At 44.1% G+C, this 16,859-nt stretch overlaps 1 protein-coding gene and 1 pseudogene across 2 annotated transcripts in view; both read right to left on the bottom strand.

Annotated features, from left to right (window-relative positions):
• The window catches only part of PAK1IP1 (PAK1 interacting protein 1), a 228,748-nt gene that overhangs the window by 157,574 nt on the left and 54,315 nt on the right, over positions 1-16,859 (bottom strand). The gene's annotated exons all lie outside the window — the stretch shown is intronic.
• Positions 7,651-8,672, bottom strand: LOC129645360 (40S ribosomal protein S6-like; annotated as a pseudogene).

Raw genomic sequence — 16,859 nt, 5'->3', positions numbered from 1 at the left:
TCTCCCTTCCTATACTGTTGTTGGGTATATACATTATTATAACTTTTTGAGGCAGTATAACAATATCTATCAAAATACTACATGCTTATATTCTTTGTCCAATAAATCCACTTCTAAGGATTTTTAAAATGTATTTATTTCTAATTGAAGGATAATTGCTTTACAGTGTTGTGTTGGATTCTGTAAGAATTTTTCCTAAAGAAGTATTTTCAAAAGCACAGATACAACTTAAAAAAAAAAAATCTTTATTAAGCTTTAACTATGATCCAAGTATTTTCCCAAGACTATCACATTTATTAACTTTCTGAATCCTGTGATGGAAATAAGACAACAGACTTTGAAATTTTACAAAATCTGGCTTTTGCTGTTTGTTAAAAAAGTCTGTCCACAGGAAGAAATTAGGCAAGTACATATCACTCCCTCTCAGTTCTTAGCACCTAAATTTTTTTATATTCTCATTTTTATGAGAATTAATCTGAGGTTAGATCCTCATCCCCACCTTCCAGAAATTATTTTAGGATCCACAGAGTGGAGTTCTTATATTCTTAGGTAAACAAATGTATAAAATACATTTTATAAAGGGAGAGGGCATAAGAAAAAAAGTGGCCAGTTTATTGTTACCCACATTTGAAAGGAGATTTGGGTAGACATCGGAAAAGAGAGCAGGTCACAGTAATATTCCAGTGTTCTTAGCTTTTTATTTATTTTTAATCGAAGGGTAATTGCTTTACAATATGGATTTGGTTTCTGCAATTGTCATTGTTCCGTCGCTCGGTCGTGTCCGACTCTTTGCGACCCCGTGGACTGCAGCACGCCAGGCTTCCCCGTCCATCACCAGCTCTGGGAGCTTGCTCCCACTCATGTCCGTTGGATTCTGCCAGCTGGTAACGTGAATTGGCCACAGGTATACATAGGTCCCCTCCCTCTTGAGACTCCCTCCCGCCTTCCACCCTCTCCCACCTGCTAGGTTGTTCCAGAGCCTCAGTCCGAGCTCCCTGAGTCATGCAGCAAGTCTCCCCTGGCGATCTGTGTCACACATGGCGGTGTATGCGCGTCCATGCCGCTCTATTCGTCTGTCCCCCCATTCCTCCTCCCACCCCGCCCGCCCAGTCCTACGTCTGTCCTCTGCATGTGTCCACTGCTGCCCTGCAATAGGCTCATCAGTGCCGTCTTTCTGATTGCATACACATGTGTTAATATACAATATTTGCTTTTCTCTTTCTGACTGACTTCACTCTGTCTAACTGGCTCTAGGTTCATCCACCGCATTTGAACTGCGAAGTTCCTAGCTTAAAAAAATACACCCCGCAAAGTTCACAGGGAGCTTTTTTTTAAAAAAAAAAACAAATTTACTTATTTATTTTTGGCTGTGCTAGGTCTTCACTGCTGCGCGCTGGCGGCTTTCTCTAGTTTCGGCGATGGGGGGCTGCTCTCCAGTTGCAGCGCGCAGGCTTCTCCTCCTGACTTCTCTCCTTGTGGAACACAGCTCTAGGCTCATGGGCTTCGGTAATTGTCGCACACGGACTTAGTTGCTCCAAGACAGGTGGGCTCTTCCTGGACCAGAAATCAGCCCGTGTCCCCTCCTGGAAGGCAGAGTCTCAACCAGTGGACCACCAGGGAAGTCCTGATTGTTTCTTTATGGTTAGAACCAACTGAAACATTTTTTTCCCTGACTGCTACATAGGTAATAGTTTAAATCTCTCATTAGATCCCAATGTGAGAGACCCAAACTCAGTCTGTTTTATTTTTGGCAAGGTTAAGGTGGTGTCAGTCAGATCCATCCATTATAAAAGTGCTTTATTCTATTTTCAGTTTAGCTTTTTAGAAAAATTGAAACGTACTTGCTTTACAACGCTGTGTTAGCTTCTGCCGTGCAACGAAGTGAATCAACTGCATGTGTGCATACATCCCCTTCCTCTTGGAGTCCCCCCCTCCCTCCCCCCAGGTCATCACGGAGCAAGGAGCTGAGCTTCCTGTGCTTTACAGCAAGGATAACATTAAATACCTTTCTGACACCACAGGGGTCTGCAAAATCCTTTAAGGAAACCCAAGGGATCTAACTTTTCTCATAATAATGCTATGACTTTATTTGCCATTTAGACTCTTACTTTTCACATTCTCATTCTCTCACATGTATCTAATAGACTTTTTCAAAAACTATAGATCCAACCAGTCCATTCTGAAGGAGATCAGCCCTGGGATTTCTTTGGAAGGAATGATGTTAAAGCTGAAACTCCAGTACTTTGGCCACCTCATGCGAAGAGTTGACTCATTGGAAAAGACTCTGCTGCTGGGAGGGATTGGGGGCAGGAGGAGAAGGGGACGACAGAGGATGAGATGGCTGGATGGCATCACTGACTCGATGGACGTGAGTCTGAGTGAACTCCGGGAGTTGGTGATGGACAGGGAGGCCTGGCGTGCTGCAATTCATGGGGTCGAAAAGAGTCGGACACGACTGAGTGACTGATCTGATCTGATAGGATATACCATCATAGTTTCAATGACGGATGTCATATATACTTGTGTATTTTGTATTTCAAAAACTTAGTTTTAATGTCACGTGGTAGATATCAATGGATATAACCCACATAAAAAATTTTTTTTAGTGCTTAGTAATTTTTAAGTGCATAAAACGTTCTTGTAAATTATAAACAAGAAGTATGAGAATGTCTGCTTTAGAGTCATGTCTCTATGATATGACACACGTGTGACACATATGTATGATATCACATACGTATGACATATGTGGTCCCCACGTAGTACCAAGGATCCTATATCTTTTTAATCCTTAATGGTACCATGATGAGTATAAAAACTTAAATTCAACTTGAGATTAAATCGTTCTGGAAGACTTCCCAGTGCCCGCGGTACCACATTCTATATTCCATTGCCTACTATGTCAATGGATGACATTACAAAATGAAGAGAAACAAAGTGGAAACGAGAAAAAGCAAAATAGCAGTGATATGCCGCCACCTGCAGGTAAAGTTGTGAATTACAATAGTTGTGTTGGCCACTCAGTCATGTCCGACTGTGACCCCATGAACTGTAAAACACCTGGAGTAACAGGCAAAGCCGGCCTTGGAGTGCAGCATGAAGCAGGGCAAAGGCTGACAGAGTGCTGCGAAGAGAACGCACTGGTCACAGCAAACACCCTCTTCCAACAACACAAGAGAAGACTCTACACATGGACATCACCAGATGGTCGACACCAAAATCAGATTGATTATATTCTTTGCAGCCAAAGATGGAGAAGCTCTATACAGTCAGCAAAAACAATACTGGGAGCTGACTGTGGCTCGGCTCATGAGCTCCTTATTGCCAAATACAGACTGAAATTGAAGAAAGTGGAGAAAACCACTAGACCATTCAGGTATGACCTAAATCAAATCCCTTATGACTATACAGTGGAAGTGAGAAATAGATTTAAGGGACTAGATCTGATTGACAGAGTGCCTGATGAACTATGGATGGAGGTTTGTGACATTGTACAGGAGACAGGAATGAAGACCATCCCCAAGAAAAAGAAATGCAAAAGAGCAAAATGGCTGTCTGCGGAGGCCTTACAAATAGCTGTGAAAAGAAGAGAAGTGAAAAGCAAAAGAGAAAAGGAAAGATATACCCATCTGAATGCAGAGTTCCAAAGAATAGCAAGGAGAGAAAAGAAAGCCTTCCTCAATGACCAATGAAAAGAAATAGAGGCAAACAATAGAATGGGAAAGACTAGAGATCTCTTCAAGAAAATTAGAGATACCAAGGGAACATTTCATGCAAAGATGGGCTTGATAAAGGACAGAAATGGTAGGGACCTAGCAGAAGCAGAAGATATTAAGCAGAAGAGGTGGCAAGAATACATGGAAGAAATGTACAAAAAAGAGCTTCACGACCCAGATAATCACGATGGTGTGATCACTCACCTAGAGCCATACATCCTGAAATGTGAAGTCAAGTGGGCCTTAGGAAGCATCACTACGAACAAAGCTAGTGGAAGTGATGGAATTCCAGTTGAGCTATTTCAAATCCTGAAAGATGATGCTGTGAAAGTGCTGCACTCAATATGCCAACAAATTTGGAAAATGCAGCAGTGGCCACAGGACTGGAAAAGGTCAGTTTTCATTCCAATCCCAAAGAAAGGCAATGCCAAAGAATGCTCAAACTACCACACAATTGCACTCATCTCACACGCTCGTAAAGTAATGCTCAAAATTCTCCAAGCCAGGCTTCAGTAATATGTGAACTGTGAACTTCCAGATGTTCAAGCTGGTTTTAGAAAAGGCAGAGGAACCAGAGATCAAATTGCCAACATCCACTGGATCATGGAAAAAGCAAGAGAGTTCCAGAAAAACATCTATTTCTGCTTTATTGACTATGCCAAAGCCTTTGACTGTGTGGATCACAATCAACTGTGGAAAATTCTGAAAGAGATGGGAATACCAGACCACCTGACCTGCCTCTTGAGAAATCTGTATGCAGGTCAGGAAGCAACAGTTAGAACTGGACATGGAACAACAGACTGGTTCCAAATAGGATGAGGAGCACGTCAAGGCTATATTTTGTAACCCTGTTTATTTAACTTATATGCAGAGTACATCATGAGAAATGCTGGACTGGAAGAAACACAAGCTGGAATCAAGATTGCCGGGAGAAATATCAATAACCTCAGATATGCAGATGACACCACCCTTATGGCAGAAAGTGAAGAAGAACTAAAAAGCCTCTTGATGAAGGTGAAAGAGGAGAGTGAAAAAGTTGGCTTAAAGCTCAATATTCAGAAAACAAAGATTATGGCATCTGGTCCCATCACTTCATGGGAAATAGATGGGGAAACAGTGGAAACAGTGGCTGACTTTATTTTTCTGGGCTCCAAAATCACTGCAGATAGTGATTGCAGCCATGAAATTAAAAGATGCTTACTCCTTGGAAGGAAAGTTATGACCAACCTAGACAGCATATTGAAAACAGAGACATTACTTTGTCAGCAAAGGTCCGTCTAGTCAAGGCTATGGTTTTTCCAGTGGTCATGTATAGATATGAGAGTTGGACTGTGAAGAAAGCTGAGCACCGAAGAATTGATGCTTTTGAACTGTGGTGTTGGAGAAGACTCTTGAGAGTCCCTTGGACTGCAAGGAAATCCAACCAGTCCATCCTAAAGGAGATCAGTCCTGGGTGTTCATTGGAAGGACTGATGTTGAAGCTGAAACTAATACTTTGGCCACCTCATGCGAAGAGTTGACTCATTGGAAAAGACCCTGATGCTGGGAGGGATTGCGAGCGGGAGGAGAAGGGGACGACAAAGGATGAGATGGCTGGACGGCATCACATACCCAATGGACATGGGTTTGATTGGACTCTGGGAGTTGGTGATGGACAGAGAGGCTTGGCATGCTGCGGTTCATGGGGTCGCAAAGAGTCGACATGACTGAGCGACTGAACTGAACTGAAGTCTTTTAAAATCACCATCAAGCTTTTGTTGTTTAGTCACTAAGTTGTGTCCAACTCTTTTGAGACTCCATAGACTCTAGCTTGCCAGGCTCCTCTGTCCATGGGATTTCTCAGGCAAGAATAATGGAGTGAGTTGCTGTGTCTTTCTCCAGGAACTTTTTTTTTTCTGCTGGTCTTATGAGATCCCCATCAAAAGCTAACAAATTGGAAATATTAGAAAGAAGTTCTAGCCTTGTGTTTCCATTCTGTTACCATTCGATGGTGCTAATTGCTATCTTGGCTAGGTGGATGGGGGCAGTTTCAGAAAATTGCGCTTGGTTTTTCCCACTGAAGGCTCTTATCTCTCAGGCCAAAGACCCAATGTGAAGGTTTTGCCAACTTCTGAGAATATCTATCACTACTGTATTGGAGGTCTGGGGAAATGACCACTGGCTGGTCTATGGACCTGTGCGACCCACTGTGAGCCTCCAGACTATGGGCAGTACTCTCAATAACTTGGTGGCCAGACACTCACAGCAACAGAGCGAGGGGGCCGTGATGGTGCTTCATGTCCACGTATCAGTGTCAGTCCCACCAAGTCTCCAAATAGTTGACATTTCCCTCCCCAGTGAACAGTTTGCTGAGTCCTTAGGTTCCTCTGCAGAAAGACCCAGAGCACTGTGGCTGTGCCCCCTTGCCCTGGCGTTGCAAGATCCTTCTTCTCACCCGGGGTGCTCAAGGTGGTACACTGGGCAGGCTATCCTGACTTTTATTGGGGTGCCTGCCATCAGCCTTCTGATTATCCATTCTCAGTTTCTTCTGATGGTATAAGTTGCACAGTATCCTTGTTGACATGTATTTTGCCCCTAGGGCCATGGTCTTTTATTGTGCTCAGTCGCTTCAGTTGTGTCCGACTCTTTGCCAACCTGTGGACTGTAGCCCACCAGGCTCCTCTGTCCATGGGATTTCGCAGGAAAGAATACTGGAGTGGGTTGCCATTTCCTCCTCCAGGGCATCTTCCTGACCCAGGGATCGAATCTGCATCTCTTTCGTCTCCTGCACTGGCAGGCGAGTCTTTACTACTGAGCCACCTGGGAGGGTTCAGAAGAAACTAGAAATTCAAGACCCAGCATCAGCGCAGATATATTATCCTGTGTGTCAGAGCCCCATGCTTTCCCAGGCAGTTTAGCCTTCTTTGGGATCAGATGATTCATCTGTGGGCTGGGTCCTCAGCTTTCTCTGGGCTCCACTGCAGATGAGAGTTTCTCTGTAAGGTTCTCTGGCTTTCAATCCCAGACTTCAATTGCCTGGTCATTGCGTCCAGCCTTTTATCTTCTTTTTTTTTGGAGCAAAGTGGAAGTGGAAGCATTAGTCTCTCAGTTGGGTCTGACAGCCCTCCAGGCTCCTCTGTCCATGGGATTCTCCAGGTAAGAATGCTGGAGTGGGTTGCCATTCTCTTCTCCAGAGGATCTTCCAGACCCAGGGATCAAACCTGGGTCTCCTGCAAAAAGAGCTTAATTATAACCATTCCATGGATTGTCTTTGCAGTTACAATTCTCTCATGCTTTAAAAAAAAAATTGTAGTAATATGTACATAACATAAAATCACATTAACCATGCTGAAGTATACCATTCAGTGGTATTCAGTACGTTTACAATGTTGTGCTGCAGATCTCTAGACCATTTTCATCTTGTAAAGCTGAAACTCTGTACCCATTAAACAACAGTTTCCATTCCTTCCTTCCTCTAGCCCCTGCCAACCACCATTCTATTTTTGTCTCTGTGAACTTGATACGCTAAGCACCTCTTGTAAGTGAAATCATAGAATGTTTGTCTTTCTGGCTCATTTCACTTAACATAATGTGTTCAAGGTTCATCCATGTTGGAGATTGTGTCAGAATTTCTTTTCTTTTTCAGGCTGAATGATATTCCATTGTATACACATAGTGAGTTTTGTTTATCCATTCATCTGTTGATGGACACGTGGGTTGCTTCTGCCTTTTGGCTACTGTGAATAATCCTGCAAGGAACATGGAGGTGTGACTATGCCTTTGGTACCTTGCTTTCAATTTGTTGGGGTAGATACATCCAGAAGCGGAATTGGAATCAGAGCTACCATACTATTTTCTATAGTGGCTACATCGTTTTACCTTCCCACCAGCAACGCACAAGGGGCCCAATTTCTGCACATTCTCACCAAAATTTGCTATTGCTGGTTTTTTTTTAGAGTCAACATCTTTTTTTTTTTTCCTGATGTCTGATCTTATTTGTTGCTCTTAGGACGTCTCGTTTTTGACTGGTCTCAGACTGGGCAGCAGGAGCTCTCAGAGACGACAGCCCCCGTCTCTTGGCAATCTGTTCCAGGTGTTTTCCTCTGACCTCCTTCATTCTCTTGGCCAAAATTTTAGCATCTTCTGAAGCCTCCTCCTTAATTTTCTTGGTATAATGATTCTTCAGAGTAAAACACCAACATGGCAGGACACACGGAGTAACAAGACGCTGAATCCTTACCTTCTTTTTTAGGGGCTTTCTCACAGCGTATTTGTGGACATCACCTTCTTTAAAGAGGTTGAAAAGCCTGCGGATTTTGCCATCTCTTTGGGGGTTTCCCAGGTGGCGCTAGTGGCAAGGAATCCACCTGCCAATTCAGGAGATGTGGGTTTGATCCCTGGGTTGGGATGATCCCTTGGAGTAGGAAATGGCAACCCACTCCGGTATTCTTGGCTGGAGAATCCCATGGATAGAAGAGCCTGGTGGGCGGGCTACGGTCCATGGAGCCATAGAGAGTCCAACATGACTGAGCAGCTGAGCAGCAGCAGCAGCTAGTTCTTTTAGGTCTCAGGTGACGAGGCACAGTTGTATCACTGTGTCCAGGAATATCCTTCTCGCCCCCCTTTTTTACGATGACCGGACTGAGAACACTCAGGTTGGCATCCACAATGCAACCCTGTACAAATGTGCACTTTCTTTCTCCAGTCCCCTTGGTGTGTAACAGGAATGCCCCTGACCAGCAGCAGGCAGACTCAGCCACGGATCATTCTCTTCACGGGGAAAATCCGCTCCATGGGGAGACCCTGTTTGTCATTCCCACCCCCGATTCAGACCTAATAATCTTCCCTTCTTCACCCACAGCGTCAGCAGCAGCTTCTGTGGCTGTATGCTTGTCCTGGAAAATATGAAGTTTTTCATCCATTGTCCACTTCAATGAGCTTCTGGCAGCCAGTGGTTGGGAAAGAGATGTTGAGCTTCATTCTGAGGCAGCCGTCCGTGTCTGAGGCCCCACAAAAAAGGGTGAAACTGGTCACCTTAATGGATGTGAAGTGTATCTCTTTGTGGTTTTGATTTGCAGTTTTGTAACGATTAGTGGGAGAAGGTGATGGCACCCCACTCCAGTACTGTTGCCTGGAAAACCCCACGGACGGAGGAGCCTGGTGGGCTGCAGTCCATGGGGTCACTAGAGGTCAGACACGACTGAGCGACTTCACTTTCACTTTTCACTTTCATGCATTGGAGAAGGAAGTGGCAACCCACTCCAGTGTTCTTGCCTGGAGAATCCTGTGGACAGGGGAGCCTGGTGGGCTGCTGTTTATGGGGTCGCACAGAATCAGATATGACTGAGGCAACTTAGCAGCAGCAGCAGCAACGATTAGTGATGTTGAACATTTTTGCATGTGCTCACTGGCCGTTTGTATAAATTCTTTGGAGAAAAGTCTAAGTCCTTTGCCCAGGTTTAAACTGCTTTGTTGTTGTTGAGTTGTAACAACTCCTGGTACTTTCTGGCCCAATCGCAAGAGATTGAGAGCACACATATCATATGTTTTTCTTAACTTTATCCTTCTATTTGTTTTTCTTGGCCCTAGAGTTCAATTTCTAGGAATCTAATCTAAAATTCTCCAACATCGCCACAAAGATTGATGCTGAGGGATGTTAACATGGCATTGTTTGCAACAGAAACAGAAACAACCCAAACGGCCATAAATAAGGAGCTGGCTGTGCAAATGATCGTGTGTTTGTACTATGGGGAGCTACGTGGTTGTAAAAAAGACTGAGGTTATCCAAAGTATATGGACAAGGACTGATGTTAGAAACATGTAGATAAATGAAAAAAAGTGTAATATATAACATGTATTCCATTTGTGTTTATGAAATGTATTTAAGCATATAGAGATTACTGCACAATGTAGAGAATGTAGAGTGACTACATTCTCTTATCATAAGTCTTTGTTTGCAAGTAATAAACCCTCTTGAACCAGCTTGAGCAATAAAGGAATTTTTTGAAAAGGCTCCAGATAAGTCTTACAGAGGTTCAAAGCCAAAAACCAGCTGTGAAGATGGCTAAGTTATACATGTAACTAGTCATTCTCTTCTCTCTTTGAATAGACTCTCTCTTTCCTCAGCCTATAAAAATATAGTGACTGCAGAATTCTTAATTTACACCCCCACCATTCAAGAGACAGGTGGCTCCAGAATCTCATGATGCTGATATCTAGTTTTCAGGAGGGAGCTTCCGATTGCCCTCATTTGGATCAAATGTCCACCGCTGGTCCTGGCAACTGAACTCAATTACAGGGTTGTTATGAACTGGGTACACCTATTAATGTATTTACTGTACACTTGATACCTCATTAATTTCCAAAACAATTGTGAGAGGGTTTATTGCTTTTTTTCAATAACAATAATTCTTCATCTCTATTATATAGACGAAGAAACTTGAGGCTCAGAGGCTATGGATTAGACTTTATGCATCAGGATTTAAAAAAGAAAATTTATTTTTAATGTGGACCATTTTAAAAGTCTTTATTGAATTTGTGACAATATTGCTTCTGTCTTCTGTTTTGGTTTTTTGGCTGCGAGGCGGGTCGGATCTTAGCTCCCAGACCCGGGATCGAACCCTTGCCCTCTGCACTGGGAGATGAAGCCATAACCACTGGACTGCCAGGGAGGTCCCCCTTTAGGATTTTTGCTCCAAAACCTGTGCTCTTTCCCCTACTTGGAAACCATGTCTGGTGACTGGTTATTGGACAGAGGCCATTACAATTTCTCATTCATTCATTCAAATTTACTCATCCATTCATTCATTCAGTATCTATTGAGCTACATGCTCATCTAGGCTCCGCTGAGATAAAACTATGAACAAAAACCAAGTCCTGTCTTCACCATGAAATAAAAAAGGTAATAAGTGATGCATGTGCTAGGTTGTAATAAGCGCCATGAAGACAATTAAACAGAGAAAGACTCGCTGATAAAGGAGACCTCCTGCAGGAATAAGAAATTCTGGTGCCATCATCGAAAGCCATCAAGTGGGGCAGTTTTGCCTGGGGTAGAAGGCTCTGTCTCTCTCAACTAATAATAAAACCTCACCTTTGTAGAGCTCCCAGTTACCACCTGCTTTCGCATTAAGTCTCTGATAACAGTGATTTACCTCCTCTGTATCTATTAGCAACACAAAAAATGAGCTTGGCAAAAAAAACCAAAAGCAAACTACTCTCAATGTTGGTTAAATGATGGCGTCTGCTAAATCAGCTGAACTGTGTAAGAACAATCCCGAGGGCTGGGATTCTGGAAGCTCCCTTCATTCAGGCTCATTGGGGATCAATCCCTTCACCTTCTTTCTGTAACTGAGACCTGGCTCCCCTCCTGCCAGGAGGAACCCACTTTCCTTTAGCTTCTCAAATGGCTGTTCTCTGTCCTATACCTTTGGCACCGCTGATCTTAGGACTGGAGGAAATCTTCCGGGTCCTTGTTTCCACTTCCATGCCGTTTTCCTTCTCTTCTCCCACATACATCCAGCTATAAACCTCATGCCATTATCAGACGATTCCACCCACGATTCCTCTTTGTTGAAGGTCACCTACTGAGCCTGGGGTCACACGCTCATTCTGTGAAGAGGCACGCGGCCCCTCTGTCCACCACGGCTGTCCTAATTCTTGGTGGGTTCCATGTCCACTTAAGTGATCCTTCCAACGCCCTGGCAGCTCAGGTCCTTGGCCTCTCCTCCAGCGGTCTTACTGATCACCCCACATCGGCTGCTCACTCCCATGTCCATACCCTTAACTCTGTCGTGGCTGATAATGACAACCCCACATAACCTCAGTGTTCAAAACTCACTCCCCTTCTACCGCTGTCTTCCCAGTGTCTTGCCTCTCGCATCTCCAACTCCAGCAATCCTTTAGCCCTGGTGGGACTTTAACTTATTGATCCCATCATCCTTTTACTTCCTACATTCTCCCCATATCCATTTTCTCCTTCTTATCCAACTCAATTCCAAGGTCATTATTACCATCACTTCTTGCGTGACCTCACCACTCTCCTGCCTGTCTCTTGCTCAGTCCTTCCCACCTGGCTCAACCACAAGGCTGCTTAAACCCAATTCCCTGCCTCCTCCACGCTTGTGCCCTGGCAGTTAGAAGAAGCTGTTGAAAAGCACCTGACTCTGCTGAGTACTTTAAGTCCATGGTGGGCTCCATACACTCCCACTCTCTCCCAGTGACTATTTTGTAGCTTCTCCCACCTCAAGCCTCTTAGCAACTCCTCCTCCTATCAGCTGTCACTTTCAGCTAATGACATACTTCCCGATCCTCTGAGAAAAGTGAAGTAAATAGAACAGAACTACTACCAGCTCCCACCATCACTTCAACACACCTGAATCACTTCGCATACACTGGACCTTCTCTCCTGTTGATGTGGATGAACTGACCTTATTCCTCAGGCTAAGCATCCCATCCATCTCTTTCCTGCTGCAGGACACCACGCAAGCAATTCTCTCTGGCCGTTCTCTTATGAACCCATTGCAAAGAAGTTCTCCCCCATAGTGCTACCGACAAGTTTCTTATCCAGGTCACCAGTGACCTCATTGTTTATTTCTGTTGCTAACTCTAGTAACTCTTGTTCGTGGCAGTGGTTTAGTTGCTAAGTCTTGTCCTACTCTCGAGACCACATGGACTGTAGCCTGCTGGGCTCCTTGGTCCATGGGCTTTTCCAGGCAAGAATACTGGGATGAGTGCCCATTTCCTTCTGCAGGGGATCTTCCCGACTTAGGGATTGAACCCACATCTCGTGCATTGCATGCAGATTCTTTAACACTTAAGCCACCAGAGAAGCCTTGAATGGTTTAATTAAAAAAAAAATTGATTCAGAGAAAGTGTATACGTGAATTGATTAAAAGAAAACGTACGCGTGAATCATGTGTGCAATAAAAAGGGGGTGGTGTCACCTTTGCATATAAAGTAAACTGGTTTCAACCTCTGTCGCATCAAACTCTCCATCCACTGGAAGAAGCGCTTGACTCAGAAAACTTTGAGTATCACCCCTGAGATAACTATGGTCGTTAAAGAGTTTGTTTTGACACAGTGCTTCTCATATTTTACTGTTCAAAACGTCGACTAGGGATCTTTCTGGGATCCAGATTCTGGATCAGTAGGTCTGGAGTCGGGGCTGAGAGCCTTCCTGTGGCACTGGCTTCCCGGATGGCAGTGCCGCAGGCCCCAGAGCACGCGTCGGGTATCAAGGCTTTAGGAAAGCCACACTTGTGGTATTACCCGCCAATCCAGGCAGGCCCTCTCCTGCCTTCCCTCGCAATCATAGGAGACTTTATACCCCCTAGAGAATCAGAATACGTGTCGTGGAAAATTGGCTGAGTTGCACTGAAATGCATTGGTTAGGCGTCCGCAGACATGATGCCTGAATCTGTGACTGCACTGAGGTTCCAAGAAACGCACGTGTGCGGGTCTCAGGCAAACGTATTGGTTTAAATGAAAATTCACTAGATGGGAGACAAAAATAGGATTGCGGTGAAAACACATTGGATTAAGTATTTTACATAATTCCCGTAAGCAGATGCGGGGAAATAGATGTCTCAGTTTCAGTGGCAGTTCACTGAATTCATTGACATGCTGTTTGTTTTGGTGACTATGTATGAGTTTTGACAAAAATGCGTTGCTTGGAAGAAACCAACGAGGCTGGTTCCCATACAGCCCAGTTAGAATGTCCTTCTTAATTTTATGCTGCCATTCCATCTTTGCTCTTTTTTTTTAATGAATTCATACTGTTTTTAATGTTCCATATTGCTTATTGTGGCAGTAAATGTAACAATTTTATTTGTTCCTTGAGTTTCTGTATTTATTCTTTGAGCTTCTAATGTAGCAGATAAGTGCATTGAACATGAAGGAAAATAAATGTGACTAAAATGTATATTAGAGTAACTGCAAGATATTTTGTATCTCAAAATATTATTTTTCTGAACCTCTTTTTACATAAAAAGTGCATTCTAAAAAATGCTGAACTAAATCTACAAAAGACTCTGAAATCATAATACTGTACAGATGGAAATATTTCTGTACTAAACAGAAATATTGGTGGTATTGCATCCAGTAGATATTGTAATTACAGTCAAACTGCACTGCAAAGCGGTGTATGCAAGTAAGGAAAGAATTATTGTATAATCTGTACCAAATCAGTGTTCTGACAAGAACCTGCATCAGACAGAGTGCTCATCAGTATGTTGCTAACCTCTCTCTCTCTTTTTTTCTTGGCTGTGCTGCATGACTTGTGGGATCTTAGTTCCCCAACCAGAGACTGAACCCGGTCCCTTGCTGTGAGAACACAGAGTCCTAACCACTGGACCACCAGCAAATTCCTGCTGATTCCTCTTGTGAACCAAAGATATAAAGGCAAGAAGGCAAGGAGCAAAGGCTTTTCGTATTGTGACTGTTTCAACTCAGCATGGCAGGTACTCAGATGGGTGAAAAGTACCGCACCTGCTCAGCCAGTTGTGCAAACTTATTGATTCTGTGTGAGAATTTAAAGAGGGGAGGGGGGACAGGCAGGGAGTATAAATTACAGAGATACAGTCAGTTCGATGTATTTATTTAACTCCCCAAAACCAGCTTGACCAGAGAAGACTGAACAGGAGACGCAGAGATGAGCTAACTATTATTCCTGGGCATTAAACACACGAGTGCCGTTTTCCTGAGCCAGTTATAAAATTCAAGAGCAGGTCCAAACTGCAGGCTCCACGGCTTCCTGAACTCCAGTTTTCTTACCCTTGTAATTCCACACCCGGAACACAGTCAGTGTTCCTCAAGGACCCACTCTACCTAAGAAAAAAAGACATCACTTTTTCTCTTCTCAAAATCTAACCTTGTATATTCATTTTGAGGAGAGGCATTCTGAAGTATATTGGGGTGATGGATCATGATGTCTCCCATTTACTTTCAAACGGCTAAGGAAAAACTGTTCCTATGCACCGATCTTATATTGTTATCGCCCGTATATTACTTATCTATCCATCGAGAGATGAGCAGAAGTGGTAAAATAACAGAAGAAGGGTATGTGGGTGTTTGCGTTCCGTTTTTCCAGCTTTTCGATTATCATTTGAGTTTCCTTTTTGTAAATAGTTAGGAGGAGAATACAAGGCCTTGACTGCGTGTGAGGACATAGAAGAAAGGGCTGAGTCTGTCTTGATGTATCACAGGTGCCTGACCTGAGGTGAGTGTTAATAAATAATTTTTAAATTGAAGTGTCTTTATTTGTCAAGAAGGAAGGAAGGAAAGAAAGAGGGAGACAGAGAGAAGTCGTTCTCCACAGTGTGATCTGACGATTGGAAAGTCAAATTTGGACCCAGAAGTCAGTTAAAATGAAGAGAAAGCAGATTTCTGGGGGGAAGGGAAATCTCATCCTGATTGTCTAAGTCCCTCCTCCGTTTGGGTACACTTTTCAACCTAGTAAAGGGCATCACCCTGGTGACCCAAGACCTCTTACACAGAAGAATTCAGTACTGTTACTGAAGCAGAAGCCCAGGCTGTTGCAAAACCAGGAAAGAAGCTAACCTTAAGTGCTCAAGATGCTGAACAACGAGAGCGCTTTATCTCCATGGCAGTCTTCGTGTGACTTATATAGAAACCTACAAAAATAACAGGCCTTCAAGTTTTTCTGAAGTAATGCCTCTGGGGGAATGGAATGCTTGCTGACTTCATGCCCTGGGGGAACAACACAGTTATCCTTCTATATATTCCCCAGGGGTAAAGATTTGAGTGGCGATAAAAACGCGGCATAGTCACGTTCCCCCGCTGAATGATGGGGGCATAAATTCTTAGACTTGTTCCCCTGGTGGGAATGGATGTTCCCTTGGGAATGGAATGCAGTTCTATTCCTCCTTAGCATGGCCACCTTTCCTCCTGTTCACCTCTTGGCCCTGGGCCGTAGAAATTTTCTCCTTTTGGGAGCGTGTCTTTGTATCTCGGGGCCTGAGGCCGACTGTCTCTCCCATCTTCGCAGAAACTCTGTGGCGCTGTGCTAACGGCCTGGTTGCCTCGTCTACATCCCCAGCTCCCTTTCCCACTCAGGGGCGAGAGCCGCCTGGCGCCTGCCCCCTGCCAGCCTCTCTGGTATTCTACACTCGCCCTTTCAACCCTGTGTTCCATGCCTTATCCTCAGATTTCACAGTTTATCTCTAAATTGGGGAATGAGAGGTTTTATCTCACGTTAAAAAATTTCAGGCATCAGCAAGTAGGTGAAGGGCGAGTCCATAGGCAGAGTCCACAGGCTGTGGGTCACTGGCTCATGTGATGCAGTCCCCCACAGGGTCACGCTCTGTTGAAAACCTTCTTACCAGATGATACCACTGGGCAAACCTCTGCGTGTGTGCTAAGTCACTTCAGTTGTGTCTGACTCTTTGCGACCCCGTGGTCTGTAGCCCACCAGGCTCCTCTGTCCATGGGATTCTCTAGGCAAGAATACTGGAGTGGGTTGCCATGCCCTCCTCCAGGGGATCTTCCCCACCCAGGGATCAAACCCTTACGTCTCCTGTACAAGCAGGCCATTCTTTACCACTAGCACCACCTGGGAAACCCTCTGAAGCTCCCCGAATTTCCTCTCGGGGGAAAGAAAATTAAAGCATGCCAATGTGCTCAACTGATTTGAGCATTTTGTCTGGGATGGCGGATTCCAATATAGGAACATGTATCTTTCATTTGTAAATGTACGTGTATTTCACAGGGCAGGCATGTAATAGAGGAAACGTTACCGATGCTGAAGAATAAATATGTCATTTTCTCCCACCGAGTTTTTCTTTTGTTTCCATTCTTGCAGAGTTTCTCAAATCTTATCTCTGCTGAGAAGCCTATGCTGGAGGCTCCCAGTCAGGAGAAGGGCGGGTGAGTCAGCCTGAAGCCAGAATTCCACCTCCCCCTGCCCGGTGGTCATGGTGAAAACACAACTCACATTTCTCCAGCTCTTTTCTTCCACCAAAGGGGCCTCACCTCTTCTTTCTACTTTGTCCCCTCTAGGAACTTTCAGCTAACAAATCAGGTTCAGCTGTAGCATCTCAAATCCAAATGTTTGTTTGTTGAAATATTGGTAACATATAACTTTGTGTCATTTCTGGTGTCCAATGTATTGGTTTGAGATTTTATATATTGCAGTTTGAAATTAAAAGAAGC

This window comes from Bubalus kerabau, chromosome 3 (assembly GCF_029407905.1).
Source record: "Bubalus kerabau isolate K-KA32 ecotype Philippines breed swamp buffalo chromosome 3, PCC_UOA_SB_1v2, whole genome shotgun sequence".
In the NCBI taxonomy this organism is placed as follows: Eukaryota; Metazoa; Chordata; class Mammalia; order Artiodactyla; family Bovidae; genus Bubalus; species Bubalus kerabau.
Note: the sequence above shows the minus strand (reverse complement) of the source record. Positions and strands in the feature narration are given on the sequence as shown.